General features: G+C 55.7%; 1 protein-coding gene across 1 annotated transcript in view; it reads left to right on the top strand.

Moving 5' to 3' along the window:
* Positions 1-27,854, top strand: part of LOC144952048 (uncharacterized) — a 74,909-nt gene that overhangs the window by 25,103 nt on the left and 21,952 nt on the right. The window contains 2 exon segments of the mRNA XM_078882440.1: positions 2,217-2,263; positions 19,587-19,677. The gene's annotated coding sequence lies outside the window, so the exon portion shown is untranslated.

Genomic DNA, 27,854 nt, shown 5'->3' with positions numbered 1-27,854 from the left:
ACGATGGCCGTGTGGGTGTGGGGTTCACGATGGCCGTGTGAGGTCACGATGGCCGTGTGAGGTCACGATGGCCGTGTGGGTGTGGGGTTCACGATGGCCGTGTGAGGTCACGATGGCCGTGTGAGGTCACGATGGCCGTGTGGGTGTGGGGTTCACGATGGCCGTGTGAGGTCACGATGGCCGTGTGGAGTTCACGATGGCCGTGTGAGGTCACGATGGCCGTGTGAGGTCACGATGGCCGTGTGAGGTCACGATGGCCGTGTGGAGTTCACGATGGCCGTGTGAGGTCACGATGGCCGTGTGAGGTCACGATGGCTGTGTGGGTGTGGAGTTCACGATGGCCGTGTGAGGTCACGATGGCCGTGTGAGGTCACGATGGCCGTGTGAGGTCACGATGGCCGTGTGAGGTCACGATGGCCGTGTGAGGTCACGATGGCCGTGTGGAGTTCACGATGGCCGTGTGAGGTCACGATGGCCGTGTGAGGTCACGATGGCTGTGTGGGTGTGGAGTTCACGATGGCCGTGTGAGGTCACGATGGCCGTGTGAGGTCACGATGGCCGTGTGAGGTCACGATGGCCGTGTGAGGTCACGATGGCCGTGTGGAGTTCACGATGGCCGTGTGAGGTCACGATGGCCGTGTGAGGTCACGATGGCCGTGTGAGGTCACGATGGCCGTGTGAGGTCACGATGGCTGTGTGGGTGTGGCGTTCACGATGGCCGTGTGAGGTCACGATGGCCGTGTGAGGTCACGATGGCCGTGTGAGGTCACGATGGCCGTGTGAGGTCACGATGGCCGTGTGAGGTCACGATGGCCGTGTGGAGTTCACGATGGCCGTGTGAGGTCACGATGGCCGTGTGAGGTCACGATGGCTGTGTGGGTGTGGAGTTCACGATGGCCGTGTGAGGTCACGATGGCCGTGTGAGGTCACGATGGCCGTGTGAGGTCACGATGGCCGTGTGGGTGTGGGGTTCACGATGGCCGTGTGAGGTCACGATGGCCGTGTGGGTGGGTGGGGTTCACGGCGGCCGTGTCGTACGCAACGGAGGTACAACCCGAATTCAGTCCCTGGCTCTGGGTTGCCTCTATCTCAGGGGGGTTCACAATGGCTGTGATGTTGATGATGTTGATGTTGTTGATGTTGATGATGTTGATGTTGATGTTGTTGTTGTTACATCACGGCCATTGCTTCTGTGCCGATGAGACAAAGGTGGCCTGGGACACACCACGCCGCCTCGTGCGCCGTGACCACCTCGATAGGCGCTCGCTGACTCGCAGCAATAGACCTGGCTGCCACGGGAGGCAGAGGGGGGACGGGGGGGTCTTGGTGTTATTGTGTACAACGCGTTACCCCCTTCGTTACCCCCTCGTTACTCCCCTCGGTACCCCCCTCGTTACTCCCCTTGTTACCCCCTCGTTACCCCCCTCGTTACCCCCATCGTTACCCCCTCGTTACCCCCTCGTTACCCCCATCGTTACCCCCCTCGTTACCCCCAACGTTACCCCCTCGTTACCCCCCTCGTTACCCCCTCGTTACCCCCATCGTTACCCCCCCCCCCCTAGTACGCGGTGGCGGTGTGCCGAGGAAGTGTGGATCTGAATGGCGTCGCGAGAGACGACGAATCTCGATGTCCTCTCAGGTGGCCGTCGCATCAAGGCCTCTGGCCACGAGAGAGATGAGAGATGGGGGAGAGATGGGAATCCCAGGGGGGGGGTCAGTGGTTGTGTGACGCTGCGTCGAGCTCTCGACCCGGTGACCCCGGTTCGATGCGGCTCACGAACCAATTCGCGGTCCCGAGCCTCCCCTAGGGCGACTCAACGTTAAGCGAGCATCTGGTGTGGTGCGGTGCACAAACAAAACAACGTCGGCACTGGGGAGACAAAGGCGGCCGGGTATCCCCCTGGCGTGCCGAGCCGGCCTTCATAGGTGCAACTCGCTCGCAGCACTTGCCCCAACAGCTTGTGGAGGCTACACGGAGGGGGGGCACCTTTGTCTTTGTGTGCGCACTAATATGCGTGCGTGTGTGCGTTTTATGTGTGCACACTCATGTGCATGTGTGTGCGTGTGTGTGTGTGCACACACGAATGTGTGTGTGTGCGCACGCGAATGTGTGTGTGTGCACACACTAATATGTGTGTGTGTGTGTGCGCACACTAATATGTGTGTGTGTGTGCACATACTAATGTGTGTGTGTTGCTTTTGTGTTTCCTACAAAGGCCGAGCTCATCTGGGATCGACTCGTCAAGTCTGAATCCATCTCCTGGTAAGAGATCCATGAACTCGTGCTCGGCTCATCTCCCTGGCAGGGGAGCTATTGGGTGGGTGGGTGGGTTAGAGGATGGTTGGGTGGGTGGGTGAGCGAGTGGGTGGGTTAGAGGATGGTTGGGTGGGTGGGTGGGTGAGCGAGTGGGTGGGTTAGAGGGTGGTTGGGTGGGTGAGTGGGTGATTTGGTGAGTGGGTGAGTGAGTGGGTGGGTTAGAGAATGGTTGGGTGGGTGAGTGGGTGATTTGGTGAGTGGGTGAGTGAGTGGGTGGGTTAGAGAATGGTTGGGTGGGTGAGTGAGTGGGTGAGTGAGTGGGTGGATTAGAGGATGGTTGGGTGGGTGAGCGAGTGGGTGGGTGATTTGGCGAGTGGGTGAGTGAGTGGGTGAGTTAGAGGATGGTTGGGTGGGTGAGTGAGTGGGTGAGTGGGTGGGTTAGAGGATGGTTGGGTGGGTGGGTGAGTGAGTGGGTGAGTGGGTGGGTGGGTTAGAGGATGGTTGGGTGGGTGAGTGAGTGGGTGAGTGGGTGGGTTAGAGGATGGTTGGGTGGGTGAGTGGGTGAGTGAGTGGGTGGGTTAGAGGATGGTTGGGTGGGTGAGTGAGTGGGTGAGTGGGTGGGTTAGAGGATAGTTGGGTGGGTGAGTGAGTGGGTGAGTGGGTGGGTTAGAGGATGGTTGGGTGGGTGAGTGAGTGGGTGAGCGAGTGGGTGAGTGAGTGAGTGGGTGAGTGGGTGGGTTAGAGGATGGTTGGGTGGGTGAGTGAGTGGGTGAGTGAGTGGGTGAGCGAGTGGGTGAGTGAGTGGATGGGTTAGAGGATGGTTGCGTGGGTGAGCGAGTGGGTAAGTGAGTGGGTGGGTTAGAGGATGGTTGGGTGGGTGGGTGAGTGAGTTGGTGAGTGAGTGGGTGAGTTAGAGGATGGTTGGGTGGGTGAGCGAGTGGGTGAGTGAGTGGGTGATGTGGTGAGTGGGTGAGTTGGTGGGTGAGTGAGTGGGTGATTTGGCGAGTGTGTGAGTGAGTGGGTGGGTTAGAGGATGGTTGGGTGGGTGAGTGAGTGGGTTGGGTGGGTGAGCTGGTGAGTCGATGGGTGATTTTGGTGAAGAGGTGGGCGATTGTGAGTCATTGGGTGAGTGAGTGAGTAGGTGAGTGAGTGGGGAGATTGCACGATTGAATGAATGAGTACTTTAGTGAATGGTTGAGTGGTTGGTTGATTGGGTGGGTGTGTGAGTGCATGAGTGAGTGGGTGACTGTGAATTTGGGAGTGGGTAAGTGTGTGGCTGATTTAATGGGTGAATGTGAGTGAGCAACTGGATATGCGAGTGCCTGGGTGAGTGTTGGTGAGTGGGTGGATCACAGAGTGAGTGGTGGATCACAGAGTGAGTGGTGGATCACAGAGTGAGTGGGTGGATCACAGAGTGGGTGGGTGGATCACAGAGTGAGTGGGTGGATCACAGAGTGAGTGGGTGGATCACAGAGTGAGTGGGTGGATCACAGAGTGAGTGGTGGATCACAGAGTGAGTGGGTGGATCACAGAGTGAGTGGGTGGATCACAGAGTGAGTGGGTGGATCACAGAGTGAGTGAGTGGATCACAGAGTGAGTGGGTGGATCACAGAGTGAGTGGGTGGATCACAGAGTGAGTGGTGGATCACAGAGTGAGTGAGTGGATCACAGAGTGAGTGGGTGGATCACAGAGTGAGTGGGTGGATCACAGAGTGAGTGGGTAGATCACAGAGTGAGTGGGTGGATCACAGAGTGAGTGAGTGGATCACAGAGTGAGTGGGTGGATCACAGAGTGAGTGGGTGGATCACAGAGTGAGTGAGTGGATCACAGAGTGAGTGGGTGGATCACAGAGTGAGTGGGTGGATCACAGAGTGAGTGAGTGGATCACAGAGTGAGTGGTGGATCACAGAGTGAGTGGTGGATCACAGAGTGGTGGATCACAGAGTGGTGGATCACAGAGTGGTGGATCACAGAGTGAGTGGTGGATCACAGAGTGAGTGGTGGATCACAGAGTGAGTGAGTCGGGGAAGCAATTCCTCTCTGCGAGTGTGGGGGAGGGGAGGCAGTGAGAGAACACGGGGGGAGCGGGACCACGTGGGGGGAGGGGAGGGAGCGAGACCACGTGGGGGGAGGGGGGGTAGACCACGTGGGAGGGGCTCTTACGCTGAAGGCGCGGTCCTGGCCGGGCGAGTTTCTGTGCCGCGACGGCGCCTCGTGCCCCTCCCCCTAATGGGGCACCACGAGTCGCAGTAGGCCTCGTGCTGGTGTCTACACACACACACTGACACTACTACTACATATACACTACTACACTGCATTATATACTACATTATATACATACTACACTACTACTAGGCCTCGTGCTGGTGGTGTCTACACACACACTGACACTACTACTACATATACACTACTACACTACATTATATACTACATTATATACATACTACACTACTACTAGGCCTCGTGCTGGTGTCTACACACACACACTGACACTACTACTACATATACACTACTACACTGCATTATATACTACATTATATACATACTACACTACTACTAGGCCTCGTGCTGGTGGTGTCTACACACACACACTGACACTACTACTACATATACACTACTACACTGCATTATATACTACATTATATACATACTACACTACTACTAGGCCTCGTGCTGGTGCTGGTGTCTACACACACACTGACACTACTACTACATTATATATACTACACATTGTATATGCTACATTGTATACACTACTACACTACATTGTATACATACTACACTACATTATATACACTACACTACTACACATTGTATACTACACTACCCACACACACACAGACACTACTACTACTACATTGTATACATACTACACTACATTATATACACTACACTACTACACATTGTATACTACACTACCCACACACACACAGACACTACTACTACTACATTGTATACATACTACACTACATTATATACACTACACTACTACACATTGTATACTACACTACCCACACACACACAGACACTACTACTACATTGTATACATACTACACTACATTATATACACACAGGCACTGTAATACTGTACTAAGCACTGTACTTCTGCACTCTAATTAACACGGAGCTCTGTAAGAGGCACTGCAAGCCGCGTGCAATAAAACGCCCACTGTACTTAGTGCATCACGTGGACATGGTACAGTCCATCACGTGGGCTTGTTACAGTGCATCACGTGGGCGTGTTACAGTGCACCACGTGGGCTTGTTACAGTGCATCACGTGGGCTTGTTACAGTGCATCACGTGGGCGTGGTACAGTGCATCACGTGGGCATGGTACAGTGCACCACGTGGGCAGGCCTCCATCCAGCAGTGGATAGAGGACGGGCGGTGTGGAACTGTAGCTCTGCATGCCACGTGGGTCCGTTCTTTTCTCCTCGCGAATAATCACAATGACGCGTTCAGAGGCCAAATAACAGTTTAGTTTATGGGTCTGTGTAAGCGTCAAGGTCTCCGTTTGAGTGTGTGGGTCTCCATGTAGGTGTGTGCATCTTTGTGTGAGTCTACGGGTCTCTGTGTGAGTCCGTGTGTCTATGTAAGTCTGTTGGTTTCTGTGTGTGTGGGTCTCTGTGTGAGTCCAAGGGTCTCTGTACGTCTGTGGATCTCTATGTGAGTCCAAGGGTCTCTATTGAGTCTAAGGGTCTCTGTGTAAGTCTAGGTCTCTATGTGAGTATGGGAATCTGTGTGAGTCTATGGGTCTCTGTGTCAGTCTGTATGAGTCTATGGGTCTCTGTGTCAGTCTATGGGTCTCTGTATGAGTCTGTGGGTCTCTATGCGAGTCTGGGTCTCAGTATGAGTCTATGGGTCTCTATGCGAGTCTATGGGTCTCTATGTCAGTCCGTGGGTCTCTGTGCGAGTCCAAGACCCCCCCGGTGTAATCACTGCGGTTGGAGCTGAATCCCAGATTGGAACCCAGCGTCTCTGACACGCCGTTCCGTGGCGGGGGAAGATTTAAGAAACTCTCCCCCCCCCCCCCATAGGTTCATCTGCCGCGCCGGGTGATTGAAATGTAAACCGGCGACCAGAGGTCGCAAACGGGTTTTGATTCCTTACCCGTACCCGGCCGCACCAGGGTCGCAAACGGGTACCCGTACCCGGCCGTACCCGTACCCGGCCGGGTATCGGGTAGGGTGCGGGTATCGGGTACCTGATTGCGACCTCTAGGATGAAGCCATGTTGCAGGTGCGGGTGGGTTGATTCTAGGAATTTGAATTGTGAGAAGAGACAAGAAGAGACAAGACGTTGGGAAATGAGTGACAAACGGTGACTCACCAGTGACTCGCGGTCTACCCGTACCCGGCCGCACCAGGGTCGCAAACGGGTACCCGTACCCGGCCGGGTACGGGTAGCCGGGTATCGGGTAGGGTACGGGTATCGGGTACCCGGTTGCGACCTCTGCGGGCGACCTCAGGGTTGGAAGTCCAGGCTGCTGCTGCTGCTGCTGCTGTGTGGGAGCTTCGTCTCCGGATGTGGAGAGTTTGTGGTGGATGAGAAATGTCAGCGTTGGACTGTCACGTGTGGAGCGCTCGCCTCGTACGGCACGGCGGGTGGGATCGCTCCCCGACTCTGTGTGTGTGTGGCCCAGAGAACGCGCGGATGAGGCATCTCAGTTGTAGTTCTGTGATGTCCGCTTCTGCGGGCTCCGTTCTGAGTGCACCAGAGAGTCACTTGAAGATGGAGGGGTCTCAGCAGTAGTTCTGTGATGTCCACTTCTGCGGGCTCCGTTCTGAGTGGACCAGAGAGTCACTTGAAGGAGGAGGGGTCTCAGTTGTAGTTCTGTGATGTCCGCTTCCGCGGGCCGTCCTCGCAACAGCGCGGAGGGGTCGTCCCAGTGACGGCGGCGACAGCGGCGTGAGATTTGGGATGACGGGGGGGGGAGGGGGCGGCATCGCTCTTCCTCAACGAAGCTTCACACGCAGAGCAGCAGTCCTCACCCCGGACACTCGCTGCTGATGAGACTGGGAAAGGTGAAACCGGCCCCCGCGGTTGTGTTGCCTGTGACAAACACATTGGGGGTGATCCGTCACGAGGAGCGTGAACGTTGAACTCCGCACCAAGCGTCATTGGTTCAGATTGAACCCGCCCCACTCGCTCGCTTGCTCACTCAAACCACTCGCCCTTACCCCCACTCATTCACCCAGACACCCACTCACTTACACACCTACTCACCTACTCACCACACTCACTCGCCCCCCACTCACCCACTCACACACCCACTCACACACCCACCCACTCACACACCCACTCACACACACAATCACACACCCACCCACTCACCCACCCACTTACACAACGACTCATCCACTCACCCCACTCACACACCCACTCACTCACCCACTTACACACCTACTCACCTCACCTACTCGCCTACTCATTCACTCATCCCCCCCACTCACCTACTTACACACCCACTCACCCACTTACACACCTACTCACCTCACCTACTCGCCTACTCATTCACTCATCCCCCCACTCACCTACTTACACACCCATTCATTCACCCACTTACACACCTACTCACCTCACCTACTCGCCTACTCATTCACTCATCCCCCCACTCACCTACTTACACACCCACTCATTCACCCACTTACACACCCACTCACCCCACCTACTAACCGACTCATCCACTCACCCCACTCACCTACTTACACACCCACTCACCCACTTACACACCCACTAAAACACTCACCCCACCCACTCAGAAACCCACTCACCCCGCCCACTCACTCAATCACCCACTCTTAAATAAGTGTCATCACAGGAACAACCAATCCATTTTAAGCGAGAAATGAACTATTGGGTGGTGGAGGGTCCCACGACACAGATTTGGTGGGATCTGCATGTGGCCTGACGCAAAGGATCACTCGTGAGGAGGGCAGCACGCTGGGTGTGAAGCGCCGTCGTGCCGCAAGTCGGGCAGGTTGATGGGAGGGAGGGTGAGTGAGTGGACGGGTGGATGAGTGGGTGAGTGGGTGAGTGGGTGAGCGAGTGAGCGAGTGGGTGGGTGGGTGGGTGTGTGAGTGGGCGGGTGGGTGAGTGAATGGGTGTGTGAGTGGGTGAGTGAATGGGTGTGTGAGTGGGTGAGTGGGTAGGTGGGTGGGTGAGTGGGTAGGTGGGTGTGTGGGTGGGTGAGTGAGCGAGTGGGTGGGTGGGTGAGTGGGTGGGTGGGTGAGTGGGTGAGTGGGTGGGTGGGTGAGTGGGTGAGTGAGTGGGTGGGTGAGTGAGTGAGCGGGTGAGTGGGTGGGCGAGTGAGTGAGCGGGTGAGTGGGTAGGTGAGTGAGCGGGTGAGTGGGTGGGTGAGTGGGTGAGTGGCCTGCGAGTGAGCATGCGAGTCAGTCGGCTGCCCCCGGGAAATCTCGAGGTTTCTCCGTACGTCGTCCGTGCTACACAGTAACACTGTGGTATACAGTAACACCGTGGTATACAGTAACACTGTGGTATACAGTAACACTGTGGTATACAGTGACACCGTGGTATACAGTGACACCGTGGCACTCGCTCTCGGAGCCGGGGGACAGCACGATCACGCGCAGTTCCTGTCTCTCGGTGGTGATGGTGGTGGTGATGATGGTGGTGGTGATGGTGGTGGTGATGGTGGTGGTGATGATGATGATGATGGTGGTGGTGATGATGATGGTGGTGGTGATGGTGGTGATGGTGGTGGTGATGGTGGTGGTGATGGTGGTGATGGTGGTGGTGGTGGTGGTGATGGTGGTGATGGTGATGATGGTGGTGATGGTGGTGGTGATGTTAGTGGTGGTGGTGATGTTAGTGTTGGTGGTGATGTTAGTGGTCTAAGCGGAGAGCCTCCTGCTCGTCTCGTTTGTTTACCGAGCCCGGCTCTTGCTGCTGATGAGACCCAGAAGGTGGAACCCCGAGTGGCACATTGATGCTGTGCGCCTTCAGCAGCAGGTCCCTGGCTTCAGTGACTTTGATGATGATCAGCAGTGGCTGTGTACGGAGGCGCGAAAGAAGTTCAACATCTGGTTGACTCAGCGGCAGCGTTTTGTTTGGCGAACCCACGCCAGAGGTCGCAAACGGGTTTTGATTCCTTACCCTTACCCGGCCGCACCAGGGTCGCAAACAGGTACCCGTACCCGTACCCGGACCCGGCCGTACCCGTACCCGGCCGGGTATCGGGTAGGGTACGGGTATCGGGTACCCGATTGCGACCTCTGGGATGAAGCCATGTTGCAGGCGCGGGTGGGTTGATTCCGCGGGTGGGTTGATTCTAGGAACTTGAATTGTGAGAAGAGACAAGACGTTGGGAAATGAGTGACAAACGGTGACTCACTAGTGACTCACGGCCTACCCGTACCCGGCCGCACCAGGGTCGCACACGGGTACCTGTACCTGGCTGGGTACGGGTAGCCTGGTATCGGGTAGGGTACGGGTATCGGGTACCCGGTTGCGCCCTCTGACCCACGCTCTGCCGGTGAGACCCTGAGCGTCGAAACCGGTTGGCTGTGTTGCTCGTTTGGACAAATTGCTGCTGCCCAGGTCGGGGTGGTCTGTCTGTCTCTCGAGGCACGAGGCCCACCTTGACAGCTGATTGGCTGCTGCTGCTGCTGCTGTAAACGCCCACGTGGTTGAGCTGCCGCACGTGGTAGCCAGCTCGCTTACTGCGCTACACAGCAGCTCAGTGGCGGCGGGAACCTTACCTGCTTGGAATAAAAACGCAACTTGGCAATGTCGTGGATAAGGAAGAGTCTGCGTGTGGCTTCCTGGGCTGTGATTCTCGCTCCTGGAGGCTCGTTCCTCGTGATGCCTCTTGGCACCGTCTCAAGTGGGACGACGTCGCGCGTCTTGATTGCTTTTGCTAAGTTTAGTTGTGAAAATATGTTGGTCTTTAGTAGCTCGCTCGCTCGCTCGCCCACTCACTCACCCACTCGCTCACCACGCTGCAGGCCACAACACGCTCACTCATTCACTCACCCATTCACTCACTCACTCACCCATTCACTCACTCACCCACTCACTCACCCATCCACTCACCCACTCACCCACTCACCCATCCACTCACCCACTCACCCATCCACTCACTCACCCACTCACCCATCCACTCACTCACCCACTCACCCATTCACCCATCCACTCACCCATTCACCCATCCACTCACTCACCCACTCATTCACCCATTCACTCACTCACCCATTCACTCACCCATTCACTCACTCACCCACTCACTCACCCATTCACTCACCCATTCACTCAGCACACTCACCCACTCACCCACTCAGCACACTCACCCACCCACTCACACCACAGGTCGTCACCTCACTTCTCTCTCTCTGCTTCTTCCCTGGCACTGCTCCACTCTCGAATTGATTCCCTCATCCAATCATCGCCACCACCACCACCACCATCGCCACCACCACCATCGCCACCACAATCATCGCCACCACAATCATCGCCACCACAATCATCGCCACCACAATCATCGCCACCACAATCATCGCCACCACAATCATCGCCACCACCACCACCACCACCATCGTTATCACCACCACCATCATCATCGTCTCTTCCCCCCCCCCCAGCTCTCAGAATAAAAACACAAAACGGCGCCGTGTGTTGCTGCCCTGCTCGCCGCGTGTTGTGGCCTGCTCTGTGTGTGTTGGGCCATTTGGAGTCCCGGTGCCCGGCAACCGCGTCACCGATAAACACACACACGCACGCACGAGTCGACAAGTACACCAACAAGCGGTGTCGTCCTGACGACGCCACTTGTTGGTGTACTGACATGGCCGCGGTGAAGCCACAGAGCCCACTCTGCCGCTGCCCCCCCCCCCCAGAGTCACCACCACCAGCACCAACACTACCAGCACCACCACCAGCACCACCAGCAGCACCACCACCAGCACCACCACCAGCACCACCACCAGCACCACCACCAACACTACCACCAGCACCAGCAGCACCAACACCACCAGCACCACCACCAGCACCACCACCAGCACTACCAGCACCACCACCAGCACCACCACCAGCACCACCACCAACACTACCACCAGCAGCACCAACACCACCAGCACCACCACCAGCACTACCAGCACCACCACCAGCACCACCACCAGCACCACCACCAGCAGCAGCACCAGCACCACCACCAGCACCACCACCAACACTACTACCAGCACCACCACCAACACTACCAACAGCACCACCACCAGCACCACCACCAGCACCACCACCAACACTACCACCAGCACCACCACCAACACTACCAACAGCACCACCACCAGCATCACCACCAGCACCACCAGCAGCAGCACTACCAACAGCACCACCAGCACCACCAGCACCACCAGCAGCAGCACTACCAACAGCACCACCACCAACAACCACCCCCACCACCACCCCACCACCACCAGCACCACCAGCAGCACCACCACCACCACCCCCACCACCACCACCCCACCACCACCAGCACCACCAGCAGCACCACCAGCACCACCACCAGCAGCACCACCACCAGCACCCCCACCACCCCACCACCACCAACACCACCAGCACCACCAGCAGCACCACCAGCAGCAGCACCACCACCACAGCCACCACCAGCAGCACCACCAGCAGCACCACCACCACCACAGCCACCACCACCACCACAGCCACCACCCCATCACCACCTCCAGCACCACCACCAACCACCACCACCAAGGGGGGAGGCTCCCTCACGCTGCCCCTTGCCCAGCTTGCCGCCGCCGCTGCTGCTGCTGCATTCTGTGTGCGCGAGGCGAGGGAGCTGTGGAATGAACCAACTGGGCTGAGGAGCGCGGGGGGGGGGTTGCTTGCGTGGTGTGTGTGTCTGTGTGTGTCTGTGTGTGTCTGTGTGTGTCTGTGTGTGTCTGTGTGTGTGTCGGTGTCTGTGTGTGTTGGTGTGTGTGTGTGTCGGTGTCTGTGTGTGTGTCGGTGTGTGTGTCGGTGTATGTGTCTGTGTGTGTGTCGGTGTGTGTGTCGGTGTGTGTGTGTCTGTGTGTGTGTCTCTGTGACGAATCTCTGAGCCGGTCCTGGGCCTCCCCTAGGTCGACTCGGCCTCAAATGAGTACCTGGCGCGGTGTGTAGTAAACATCGCCACTGGGGAGACAAAGGCGGCCGGGCGTGGTGCTGGCCACCCACCCCCTCGTGTGCCGGCCTTCAGAGGTGCTGCTACTCGCTCGCAGTACTTGCCCCGACAGTCTGTTGAGGCTACACGGGGGATCTTTGTCTGTTTGCGTGTGCGTGTGTGTGGTGATATTCGAGTGTGTAAGTGCGTCCACGGTACAGTGCGTGTGAGACTGTGGGGGAGCGGTGGCGCAGTGGTGACGCGAGTTCAGTTCCCATTCTGGGGGGAGGGGGGCCCCTCCCCCCAGAGTGTCCACTCTGGGGGTCCACGTCCCCCCCTCCTCACCCCCCCCCCCCACTCTGGGTTGCCCCTGGCTTCTCCACTCTCCCCCCATAGCGAAACGCACACACTCTCACACACGCACACACTCGCACACAAGCACACACACGCACACACTCACACGCACACACTCACACGCACACACTCACACACACTCACACACACTCGCACACACTCGCACACACTCACACACACTCACACACACTCGCACACACGCACACACTCACACACGCACACATGCACACACGCACACACTCACACACGCACACACACACACACACGCACACACTCACAAACGCACACACTCACACACACGCACACACACGCACACACTCACACACACACACACGCACACACTCACAAACGCACACACTCACACACACGCACACACACGCACACACTCACACACACACACACTCACACACACTCACACACGCACACACGCACACACTCACACACACGCACTCACACACACACACTCACACACACACTCACACACTCACACACACGCACACACTCACACACGCACACACTCACACACACTCACACACACGCACTCACACGCACACACTCACACACACGCACACACTCACACACACACTCACACACTCACACACACACTCGCACACACGCACACACTCACACACACGCACACACTCACACACACGCACACACTCACACACACACACACTCACACACACGCACTCACACACACGCACTCACAAACACGCACTCACACACACACACTCACACACACACACTCACACACACGCACACACTCACACACACTCACACACACTCGCACACTCACACACACTCACACACACTCACACACGCACACACACACTCACACACTCACACACTCACACGCACACACTCGCACACACTCACACACACTCACACACACTCGCACACTCGCACACACGCACACACGCACACGCACACACTCACACGCACTCACACGCACACACTCGCACACACTCACACACACGCACACACACGCACACACTCACACACACGCACACACACTCGCACACACTCACACACACGCACACACTCACACACACTCGCACACACGCACACACTCACACACACTCGCACACACGTGCTCACACGCACACACGCACACACACGCACACACGCACACACGCACACTCACACACACGCACACACTCACGCACACGCACACACACACACACACTCACACACACACTCACACACACTCACACACACACTCACACACACGCAGACACACGCACACACTCACACACACGCACACACTCACACACACTCGCACACACTCGCACACACTCGCACACACTCGCACACACGCACACACACGCACACACTCGCACACACTCGCACACACTCACACACTCACACACACTCGCACACACTCACACACACTCACACACACGTACACACACGCACACACACTCACACACTCACACACACACACTCACACACACTCACACACACACGTGCTCACACGCACACACTCACACACACTCGCACACACACGCACACACTCACACGCACACGCTCACACACACTCGCTCACATGCACACACACACACTCGCACACACACGCGCTCACACGCACACACACACACACGCACACACTCACACACACTCGCACACACACGCGCACACATGTGCACACACTCACACGCACACACACACACACGCACACACACACTCACACGCACGCACACACAAAGACAAAGATCCCCCATGTAGCCTAAACGGACTGTAGGGGGAAGTGCTGTTAGCGAGCACCTATGAAGGCCGGAACGGTACACGAGGGGGTGGGTGGCCAGTACCACGCCCGGCCGCCTTTGTATCCCCAGTGGCGATGTTTACACATCGCACCAGGTACTCATTTGAGCCTGAGTCGACCTAGGGGAGGCTCAGGACCGGTTCAAATAATCGTCACTGGTGTTGGCCGTGAGCGGGAATCGAACCCGGGTCGCCGGGTTCATAGCGCAGCGTGGCGCTAACCACTACACCACCGCTCCCCGCTACGACAACAACAACCGCCATTCGCCACTAAGTGGCGGTGACGTCACCACGACGCTTGAGGCCAGGCCATGTGCACCTTGAGGCCACGTGAAGTGTCGAACGCCCGCTGGCAGGAGGTCACGGGGCAGACCCAGCAGGTGCCACGGGTCAACTGACTGAGATGACCGAGATGACTGGCTGATGCACCACCTGTGCCCCCCACTGTGCCAACTTGCTGTGCTTTAGCCACCCGGCGCTCCGCTCGTTGTTGTGAGTGTCGCTCCTCCGCCCTCCGTTGTTGTTGGAGGGCGACTGCCTCCAACTGCCCAGTAGCGTCCTTCACGAGCCTCCTCCACTGAGGCCGATCTTGACACCGCTGGTACCAGTCATCGGCAAGTCCACTCAGCTCCACGTCCTCCTGTACCACATCACTCCATCTCTTCTCTAGCCCGTGCCGCGCCCATTTAGCCCCCTCTATCCAGCCGAACACAAGCTGTTTAGGCATGTGGTGGCTGGGCATGCGGGCTACATGACCCAGCCAACGCAGCCTTGCCTGCCGGAGGAGCTCACCGATGGGACTTTGTCCACATCTTTCAAGGATTTGTGAGCTCCTCACACATTCCAGCCTGCAGGTTAAACCCAGGATGGCTCGTAGGCAGGCCAGCCTAAATGGTTCTAACCGGCGAAGATGTTCCATTACGGGGGTCCACGTTTCGCAAGCGTAGAGAAGGGAGGGAATGACCGTGGCCGAGAAGACCCGACGCTTTGTGCGGAGTGATAGACCAGATAGCTTCCACACAGCGTTACGCAACCGATGAAAAGATATTGCCGCTCGACTGATTCGGAGTGAGACCTCTGCTGTTAAACCGGAGCCGGTCATGAGCACACTGCCAAGGTTTGGGAAACTCTCCACTCTCTCCACAACTGCCCCATCACCAATTGGGAGTTGTGGGGGTGGAGTGTCCGATGGTACAAAATACCCAGGCAGGTGCTTAGTTTTGGTGGGGCTGATGGTAAGGCCCCACCTCTTAGTGGCACGCTCCAGTCTCAGCAGCAGCGCCTCCAACTCCTCCTCTGAATGAGCTGCAATTACCAAATCATCGGCATACATAACGTGGTTGAGCAATAGGGAGCCATCCCTTGACCGCACCCGGGCATCGATCAGCCTCCCATTCCAGTATATCTGTACCAAATGGAAATTCCTCCGGTACAGCTACTGAAGGCTTCACGAGCTACGTGGTCAAAATAGATGTGAAATAATGTGGGAGCCAGAGGACATCCCTGTCGCGCCCCAAGGTGTACAGGGAATGGCTCTGACTCCCGGCCACACTACACACGCGTACACACGCGCACACGCGCACACGCGCACACGCGCACACACGCACACGCACACGCGCACACACGCACACACATTCGCCACTGATGTTGGACGTGAAGTGGGAATCGCACTCTGGTCCACCTGGGCTCGTTGCCGTGCGGTGTGCAACAACCACCACCCCACCGCTCCCCTAGCGTCGCAACGCTGAACCACTATCTACAATTCTACACATTTGGATGACACTAAACTAAACTATTAACAAAATGTTTTATCTTACCGGGCGAGGCCGACCGAGCGATGATGAAGCTTGTGTTGCCTCCGAAACGTCGTGATTTTATTTAGTTGTTTTTTATTTATTTCTTTTTTACCTACATGACTTTACCGAAACAACCAAAGAGTATGTTGAAGCTCTTCCTTCAGAAGCGGCCTGGACATCACAAACGATGGCTCCGCAACGGCGTGGCTTATCACGTGGACATTTATAGCAGCCAGAAATACTCTAAGCGCGTGGCGATGTTTGTACACGGAGAGGGAAATTGTGGAGCGCCCGGAGAAAAATCCACGCTGCCACGGGGAGAGAGACACGCAAACTCCAAATATACAGCAGCAGGCGTCAGGGTCGGAATCGAACCCACGACCTCCTGTAGACCAGGCAAGGTAGTTAACATCTCCTAGCCACCGTGGGATCAACCCACGACCTCCTGTACACCAGGCGAGGTAGTTAACATCTCCTAGCCACCGTGGGATCAACCCACGACCTCCTGTACACCAGGCGAGGTAGTTAACATCTCCTAGCCACCGTGGGATCAACCCACGACCTCCTGTACACCAGGCGAGGTAGTTAACATCTCCTAGCCACCGTGGGATCAACCCACGACCTCCTGTACACCAGGCGAGGTAGTTAACATCTCCTAGCCACCGTGGGATCAACCCACGACCTCCTGCAGACCAGGCGAGGTAGTTAACATCTCCTAGCCTCCGTGATGATGATGATGAGAGAGACACGCAAACTCCAAATATACAGCAGCAGCAGGCGTCGGGATCGAACCCACGACCTCCTGACGTCACCTGCTCATGATTATTAATGAGGGGGAGGGGTCGACGTGGAGTGACGTCACGAGCATTGAGGACATTCCTGGGTGATTGTAGTAGGGTCTGTATGTGAGTCTGCAGGTCTCTGTGTGAGTCTGTAGAGGTCTCTGTGTGAGTCTGCAGGTTTCTGTGTGAGTCTGTGGGTCTCTGTGTGAGTCTGTGGGTCTCTGTGTGAGTCTGTGGGTCTCTGTGTGAGTCTGGGTCTCTGTGCGAGTCTGTGGGTCTCTGTGTGAGTCTGTGGGTCTCTGTGTGAGTCTGTGGGTCTCTGTGTGAGTCTGCAGGTATCTGTGTGAGTCTGCAGGTCTCTGTGTGTGAGTCTGTAGAGGTCTCTGTGAGCATATAGGCCTCCATATGAGTCTATGGGGTCTGTGTGAGTCTATAGGTTTATATGCGAGTATATTGGTCTCTTATGGGTATATAGGTCTCTGAGTTTATGGGTCTCCGTGTGAGTCTGCGGGTCTCTGTGAGTCTGCAGGTCTCTGTGTGAGTCTACGGGTCTCTGTGTGAGTCTACGGGTCTCTGTGTGAGTCTATGGGTCTCTGTGTGAGTCTGCGGGTCTCTGTGTGAGTCTGCGGGTCTCTGTGTGAGTCTGCGGGTCTCTGTATGTGAGTCTGCGGGTCTCTGTGTGAGTCTGCGGGTCTCTGTGTGAGTCTGCGGGTCTCTGTGTGAGTCTGCGGGTCTCTGTATGTGAGTCTGCGGGTCTCTGTGTGAGTCTGCGGGTCTCTGTATGTGAGTCTACGGGTCTCTGTGTGAGTCTGCGGGTCTCTGTATGTGAGTCTGCGGGTCTCTGTGTGAGTCTGCGGTCTCTGTGTGAGTCTGCGGGTCTCTGTATGTGAGTCTGCGGGTCTCTGTGTGAGTCTGCGGGTCTCTGTGTGAGTCTGTGGGTCTCTGTGTGAGTCTGCGGGTCTCTGTATGTGAGTCTACGGGTCTCTGTGTGAGTCTGCGGGTCTCTGTGTGAGTCTGTGGGTCTCTGTGTGAGTCTGCGGGTCTCTGTATGTGAGTCTACGGGTCTCTGTATGTGAGTCTGCGGGTCTCTGTGTGAGTCTGCGGGTCTCTGTATGTGAGTCTATGGGTCTCTGTGTGAGTCTGCGGGTCTCTGTGTGAGTCTGTGGGTCTCTGTGTGAGTCTGTGGTTCTCTGTGTGAGTCTGTGGTTCTCTGTGTTAGTCTGCAGGTCTCTGTGTGAGTCTGTGGGTCTCTGTGTGAGTCTGCAGGTCTCTGTGTGAGTCTGCAGGTCTCTGTGTGAGTCTGCGGGTCTCTGAGACGGTCGCTTGCGTCGCGATCGAAACGTCGCGATCGATTTTTATTATTTACCAAAAGAACCAAAGACACCGCCGGGCAGTTCCCCATCAGCGGTCCAAGCGAAGCCCTGTGCACTGCTGATGAGAGCAGCGGGCGGCGAAACCCGTCAAGGGGTAACCCCCCCCCCCCTCGTAAGTGAGGCAATGATTGTTGTTTGGCCGATGGGTTAAAGTATCAAGCCGCTGCTGGTGATTTTCTCTCGTGTTGAGAGAGAGATTGAGGAGGAGGAGGGGGAGGCAGGCGATCGTCTGCGCGTCCATTGCGGGGAGACTTGTGCTCGAGACGTCGCGCACCAGAGTGCGTCTCCTCTGTAGGCACCCAGGCACGGGGGGCGGGGGTCAACGTTCAACCAGAGATGCCTCCTGCGGTTGAATGTTGCATATCATCATCATCTCTCTCTGTGTGTGTGTCTGTGTGTGTGAGTCTGTGTGTGTGAGTCTGTGTGTGTGTCTGTGTGTGTGTCTGTGTGTGTGAGTCTGTGTGTGTGAGTCTGTGTGTGTGTCTGTGTGTGTGTGTCTCTCTGTGTGTGTCTCTCTGTGTGTGTCTGTGTGTGTCTGTGTGTCTCTGTGTGTGTGTGTATGTGTGTGTGTCTGTGTGTGTGTGTCTCTGTGTGTGTCTGTGTGTGTGTCTGTGTGTGTGTGTGTCTCTGTGTGTGTCTCTCTGTGTGTGTCTGTGTGTCTGTGTGTGTGTGTGTCTCTGTGTCTCTCTGTGTCTCTGTGTGTGTGTGTGTCTGTGTGTCTCTCTCTGTGTGTGTCTCTGTGTCTCTCTCTCTGTGTGTCTCTGTGTGTCTCTGTCTGTGTGTGTGTCTGTGTGTGTCTCTGTCTGTGTGTGTGTCTGTGTGTGTGTCTCTCTCTGTGTCTCTCTTTGTGTCTCTGTGTGTGTCTCTGTGTGTGTGTGTCTCTCTGTGTGTGTCTCTGTGTCTCTCTCTGTGTGTCTCTCTGTGTGTCTCTCTGTGTGTGTGTCTGTGTGTGTCTCTGTGTGTCTCACTGCGTCTCACTCTGTGTGTGTGTCTCTCTCTGTGTGTGTCTCTCTCTGTGTGACTCTCTGTGTCTGTGTGTCTCTCTCTGTGTGTGTCTCTCTCTGTGTGTGTCTCTCTCTGTGTGTGTCTCTCTCTGTGTGTGTCTCACTGCGTCTCTCTCTGTGTGTCTCTCCCTCTCCATCCCTGGCAGAGAGCACCACAGTGAAGGCTCTGCCGCGCAGAGCGAGCAGTGTGGAGCAGTGTGGAGCAGTGTCGATCATCATCATCAGTATGTATGACGAGTACGCGGCACACGTGCAGCAGAGAGCCCACTGTAACACGGCCACGCGCTGCCAATGACAAAGGCCACCCGCGTAGTCCACACGGCCTCTCGGGGCAAGTGCAGTTGGCTGGTAAGCGTCACTTGGTGGTGGTTGGGCAATCGCCCGTGTAGCCTCAAAGGACTGTAGGGGCAAGTGCTGTTAGAGAGTGGCATCTATGAATGTGGCCAGCGCCACGCCCGGCCGCCTTTGTCTCCCCTGTGGCGATGTTTACGCACCGCACCAGGTACTCATTTGAGGCTGAGTCGACCTAGGGGAGGCCCCAGGAACGTGTCGGATAATTATCTTCGCTGGTGTTGGCCGTGAGCGGGAATCGAACTCGGGTCGCCGGGTTCGTAGCGCAGCGTAGCGCTAACCACTGCACCACCGCTCCCCACAAGGTGACACACACACAGAGACACACAGAGACAGACACACAGAGACAGACACACAGAGACAGACACACAGAGACAGACACACAGAGACACACACACAGAGACACACACAGAGACACACACACAGAGACACACACACAGAGACACACTTACACACACAAACACACACAGAGACACACACACAGAGACACACTTACACACACTTACACACACATTTACACACACAGACTTACACACACATTTACACACAGACACACTTACACACACACTTACACACGCACACACTCACTTATACACACACACAAATCTCTGCACACACACTCACAAATCTACACACACACACTTATACACACACACAAAGCTACACACACACACTTATATACACACAAATCTCCACACACACACTTATACACACTCACACATCTACACACTCACACATCTACACACACACTCACAAATCTACACACACACTATACTCACACACACTCAGATACAGCATCCGCTCACACACACAAAGACATCCACACTCACACACGCAAAGACTCACACACATGCAAAGACAAAGATCCCCATATAGCCGTGACACTCTCGGGACAAGTGCTCTTAGCGAGCACCTATGAAGGCCAAAACACATCTACATACACACACATCTACATACACACACATCTACATACACACACATCTACATACACACACACACCTACATACACACATCTACACACATTTACACACACACACATCTACACACACACACATCTACACACACATCTACACACACACTCACACACACATCTACACACATCTACACACACACACACCTATACACACACACCTACACACACACACCTATACACACACACCTACACACACACACATACACACACACCTACACACACACACACACACCTACACACACACACATACACACACACCTACACACACACACATCTACACACACACTCACACACACCTACATACACACACATCTACACACACACACACCTACACACCCATACACACACCTACACACACACACCTACACACACATACACACACACACATACATACACACACACACCTAAACACACATCTACACACACACACATACACACCTACACACATACACACCTACACACACGCTCACACACATACACACACACCTACACACACACACCTACACACGCTTACACACACCTACACACACGCTCACACACACACCCACCTACACACACACCTACACACACATACACACTCACACACACACACACCTACACACACACACCTACACACACATCTACACACACCTACACACACACACCTACACACACATACACACTCACCTACACACACACCTACACATACACACATCTACACACACACCTACACACACACACCTACACACACGCTCACACACATACACACACACCTACACACACACACCTACACACACGCTTACACACACACACACACCTACACACACGCTCACACACACACACACCTACACACACACCTACACACACATACACACACATACACACACACACACCTACACACACACACCTACACACACATCTACACACACCTACACACACACACCTACACACACATACACACTCACCTACACACACACACCTACACATACACACACACATATACACACACACCTACACACACACACCTACACACACACACCAACACACACGCTCACACACATACACACACACCTACACACACCTACACACACACACACCTACACACACGCTCACACACACACACACCTACACACACACCTACACACACATACACACTCACACACACACACACCTACACACACACACCTACACACACACACCTACACACACATCTACACACACACACCTACATACACACACCTACACACACACATCTACACATACACACTGACACACACACACACCTACACACACACACCTACACACACACCTACACATACACACACACACCTACACACACACACCTACACACACACCTACACATACACACACACACCTACACACACACACCTACACACACGAGTGAAGCATTCCTTTGCTGCCCCCTATCTCCCCGTAGCAGAGCCCCGCACGGCACCCCCAGAGTGGAGCTCTCCCCCCCCCCCGCGCTTATCGCCCAGTTGGTCTCTCCCGGCACGCAGGGAAATTCTTGCATTTTAAACTCCCCGGCTGGACGCAAATCCAGGCGCAGATCCACCGCGCTGGATCCGGATCGCATTGTGTTCGTTCTAATTGTTATTTTTCTTCACCACCATCACCACCATCACCATCATGGCGATGTTGTTCTGTGTGTTGGTGGATGTTGATGATGTCTCACGGCTCCACTGCGGCCGTAGTCGTGGGGTGAACGTCAGGGTGAACGTTTCTCGGTCGGGGTGGCCACGGTGTAGACCGTGCGTGTGTGTGTAGATGTGTGTGGATGTGAGAGTGTGTGTGTGTGTAGATGTGTGTGTGTAGATGTGGGTGTGTGTGTGTGTAGATGTGTGTGGAGTGTGTGTGTGTAGATGTGGGTGTGTGTGAGTGTGTGTGTAGATGTGTGTGTGAGTGCGTAAGAGAGTGTGTATGTAGATGTGTGTGTGTGTGGAGTGTGTGTGTAGATGTGGGTGTGTGTGAGTGTGTGAGAGTGTGTGTGTAGATGTGTGTGGATGTGAGAGTGTGTGTGTGTGTGTAGATGTGTGTGTGTAGATGTGGGTGTGTGTGTGTGTAGATGTGTGTGGAGTGTGTGTGTGTAGATGTGGGTGTGTGTGAGTGTGTGTGTAGATGTGTGTGTGAGTGCGTAAGAGAGTGTGTGTGTAGATGTGGGTGTGTGTGAGTGTGTGAGAGTGTGTGTGTAGATGTGTGTGTGAGTGTGTAAGAGAGTGTGTATGTAGATGTGTATGTGTAGATGTGTGAGTGTGTAGATGTGGGTGTGTGTGAGTGTGTAAGAGAGTGTGTGTGTAGATGTGTGTGTGTGTGGAGTGTGTGTGTGTGAGTGAGTGTTAGTATTGGTGTGTGTGAGAGTGTGTGTCAGTATTTTGGGGTGTGTGTGTGAGTATTGGTGTGTGTGAGAGTGTGTGTGTGTAAGTGTGTGTGTGAAAGTGTGTCAGTATTTTGGGGTGTGTGTGTGAGTATTGGTGTGTGTGAGTGAGTGTGTGAGTGTGTGTGAGAGTTTTGGTGTGTGTGTGAGTGTGTGTGAGAGTGTGTGTGAGAGTATTGGTCTGTGTGTGAGTGTGTGAGAGTATTGGTGTGTGAGTGTGTAAGTGTGTGAGTGTGTAAGTGTGTGAGTGTGTGTGTGAGAGTATTGGTGTGTGTGAGAGTGAGAATGTGAGTGTGTGTGAAAGTGTGTGTAAGTGTGTGAGTGTGAGAGTGTGTGAGCGGGGGGGGGAGCGGGGGGGAGCGGGGGGGGAGCGGGGGGGGGGGAGCTGGGGGGATGCGGGGGGGGGGAGCGGGGGGGAGCGGGGGGGGGGGTGCAGTTCAAGCCCCTGGCTGGCGGCTTTGCGGTTGGTGGGTTGGCTACGTACGTACGGTGCGAAAGCAGTTCAGCGTCGTGGTGTGGTGTGGGTACGGTGTGGTGTGGGTACGGTGTGTGTGTGTGTGTGGTGTGTGAGTGGTGTGTGGGTACGGTGTGGTGTGGGTACGGTGCTGTGTGTGTGTGGTGTGTGAGTGGTGTGTGGGTACGGTGTGATGTGGGTACGGTGCCGTGTGTGTGTGTGGTGTGTGAGTGGTGTGTGAGTGGTGTGTGGGTACGGTGTGATGTGGGTACGGTGTGTGCGTGGTGTGTGTGTGGTGTGTGAGTGGTGTGTGAGTGGTGTGTGGGTACGGTGTGGTGTGGGTACGGTGTGGTGTGGTGTGTGTGTGGTGTGTGAGTGGTGTGGGTACGGTGCGGTGTGGTTCTGGTGGACACGGCACCGTGGCCTCTCCCCCCCAGGCTGCTTGTTGCTGGCCGTGTTGGGCCTGGGCTGAGTGGTCGTCGTCGTTAAAGACGAGTCCAGTATACGTCTACGGGTCTCTATGAGTCAGGTGGTCTCCGTGGGAGTCTATGGGTCTCTGAAGTCTACGGGTTTCTATGAGTCTAGGTCTCTGTAGAGTCTGTGGGTCTCTATGGGTCTCTATGGGTCTCCATGGGTCTCTGGGTCTCCATGGGTCTCGTTGTGTCTCTTTGTCAGGTCACGTGTCTGATTCTGAGGGTGGCCAGCACCACGCCTCGCGTGCGGCGATGTTTTTACATCGCAACAGATGTTCATTTAAGGCTGAGTCGACCTAAGTGGGGGCCCATGCCCGGTTCAAATATTCACCGCTGTTATTGGCCACGAGCGGGAGTTGAACTCAGGTCGCCGGGTTCGTTGAGCAGTGTGATAACTACTGCGCCACCGCTCCCAGCTTGTGATTATACACACATGGACACACACAAAGAAAAAGACAAAGATCCCCCGTGTAGCCTTAACAGACTGTTGGGCAAGTGCTGGCACGGTACACGAGGGGGTGGGTGACCAGCACCGCGCCCGGCCGCCTTTGTCTTTCCAGTGGCGATGTTTGCACACTGCACCTTGTACTCGTTTGAGGCTGAGTAGACCTAGGGGAGGTCCAGGACCGGTTCAGATAATCGTCACCGGCGTTGGCCGTGAGCGGGTTTCAAACTCGGGTCGCCAGGTTCGTAGCGCAGCGTAGCGCTAACCACTACACCACCGCTCCCCAACACACAGTCTCACACACACACAGACATATACCGCTACAGACTGTATATCCACATATACCCTCACACACACACATACCAACACAGACACACGTGAAAGACAAACATTGAGATCGTACATCACACTCTTACAACACGCACACACACACAGCCCACATGGACGCTTCAACAACAGATATACACAGACACGCACACACGCACAAGCGCACACGCACACACACGCACACACACGGTCCACTACACCCACTGACACACAAGCCACGCACACACGAGCAGAGCACACATCCGCACCTTGCGCACACACGCACGGGCTTAAAATACACCCACGCACACTGTCACGCCACCCCTTTTAACACACACGCACACACACACTCACACACTCACTCACACACTCACACACTCACACACACACTCACTCTCACACTCACACACTCACACACACTCACACACTCACACACTCACATACACACTCACACACTCACACACTCACACACACACTCACACACACACTCACACACTCACTCACACACTCACACACTCACACACACACTCACTCTCACACTCACACACTCACACACACTCACACACTCACACACACACTCTCACACTCACACACTCACACACTCACTCTCACACACTCACACACACACACTCACTCGCACGCACACTCACACACTCACACACACTCACACACACTCACACACTCACACACACGCACTCACGAACTCACACACACACACTCACTCACACACTCACACACTCACACACTCACACACACACTCACTCACACACCCACACTCACACACACTCGCACACACTCACACACACACACTCACACACCCACACTCACACACTCACACGCTCACACACACACATGAACCTGCTCGTTGACACACACACTTACACATACCATTGCTCACTTGCACACACTCAGACAAAAGACAAAGATCCCCCGTGTAGCCTCAACAGACTGTAGGGGCAAGTGCTGTTAGCGAGCGGCACCTATGAAGGCCGGCACGGCACACGAGGGGGTGGGTGGCCAGCGCTACGCCCGGCCGCCTTTGTCTCCCCAGTGGCGATATTTACTACACACCGCACCGAGTACTCGTTTGAGGCTGAGTAGACCTAGGGGAGGCCCAGGACCGGTTCAGATAATCGTCTCTGGTGTTGGCCGTGAGCGGAATTCGAACTCGGGTCGCCTATTGTCACGCACACAGACACACACCCACTCACTGCACGCACACAGACACACACCCACTCACTGCACGCACACAGACACACACCCACTCACTGCACGCACACAGACACACACCCACTCACTGCACGCACACAGACACACACCCACTCACTGCACGCACACAGACACACACCCACTCACTGCACGCACACAGACACACACCCACTCACTGCACGCACACAGACACACACCCACTCACTGCACGCACACAGACACACACCCACTCACTGCACGCACACAGACACGCACCCACTCACTGCACGCACACAGACACACACCCACTCACTGCACGCACACAGACACGCACCCACTCACTGCACGCACACAGACACACACCCACTCACTGCACGCACACAGACACACACCCACTCACTGCACGCACACAGACACACACCCACTCACTGCACGCACACAGACACGCACCCACTCACTGCACGCACACAGACACACACCCACTCACTGCACGCACACAGACACACACCCACTCACTGCACGCACACAGACACACACCCACTCACTGCACGCACACAGACACACACCCACTCACTGCACGCACACAGACACGCACCCACTCACTGCACGCACACAGACACACACCCACTCACTGCACGCACACAGACACACACCCACTCACTGCACGCACACAGACACGCACCCACTCACTGCACGCACACAGACACACACCCACTCACTGCACGCACACAGACACACACCCACTCACTGCACGCACACAGACACGCACCCACTCACTGCACGCACACAGACACACACCCACTCACTGCACGCACACAGACACGCACCCACTCACTGCACGCACACAGACACACACCCACTCACTGCACGCACACAGACACACACCCACTCACTGCACGCACACAGACACACACCCACTCACTGCACGCACACAGACACACACCCACTCACTGCACGCACACAGACACACACCCACTCACTGCACGCACACAGACACACACCCACTCACTGCACGCACACAGACACACACCCACTCACTGCACGCACACAGACACACACCCACTCACTGCACGCACACAGACACACACCCACTCACTGCACGCACACAGACACACACCCACTCACTGCACGCACACAGACACACACCCACTCACTGCACGCACACAGACACACACCCACTCACTGCACGCACACAGACACACTCCCACTCACTGCACGCACGCACACAGACACACACCCACTCACTGCACGCACGCACACAGACACACACCCACTCACTGCACGCACACAGACACACACCCACTCACTGCACGCACACAGACACACACCCACTCACTGCACGCACACAGACACACACCCACTCACTGCACGCACACAGACACACACCCACTCACTGCACGCACACAGACACACACCCACTCACTGCACGCACACAGACACACACCCACTCACTGCACGCACACAGGAGGTGCACACACCCAATCATTAAGTCCCCGTCAAAGTCGCCCTTGTGTGTGCCTCCGTGTGTCTCCGCGTGTCTCCGTGTGTCTCTGTGTGTCTCTGTGTGTCTCCGCGTGTCTCTGCGTGTCCCCGCATGTCTCTGTGTGTCTCCGCGTGTCCCCGCGTGTCTCTGTGTGTCCCCGCGTGTCTCTGCGTGTCCCCGCGTGTCTCTGCGTGTCCCCGCATGTCTCTGTGTGTCTCCGCGTGTCCCCGCGTGTCTCTGCGTGTCCCCGCGTGTCTCTGCGTGTCCCCGCGTGTCTCTGCGTGTCCCCGCATGTCTCTGTGTGTCTCCGCGTGTCCCCGCGTGTCCCCGCGTGTCTCTGTATGTCTCCGTGTCTCTTGAAAATCAA

Source organism: Lampetra fluviatilis, chromosome 65, assembly GCF_964198595.1.
Source record: "Lampetra fluviatilis chromosome 65, kcLamFluv1.1, whole genome shotgun sequence".
NCBI classification, from domain to species: Eukaryota; Metazoa; Chordata; class Hyperoartia; order Petromyzontiformes; family Petromyzontidae; genus Lampetra; species Lampetra fluviatilis.
This window is presented reverse-complemented; position numbering and strand designations above follow the sequence as displayed.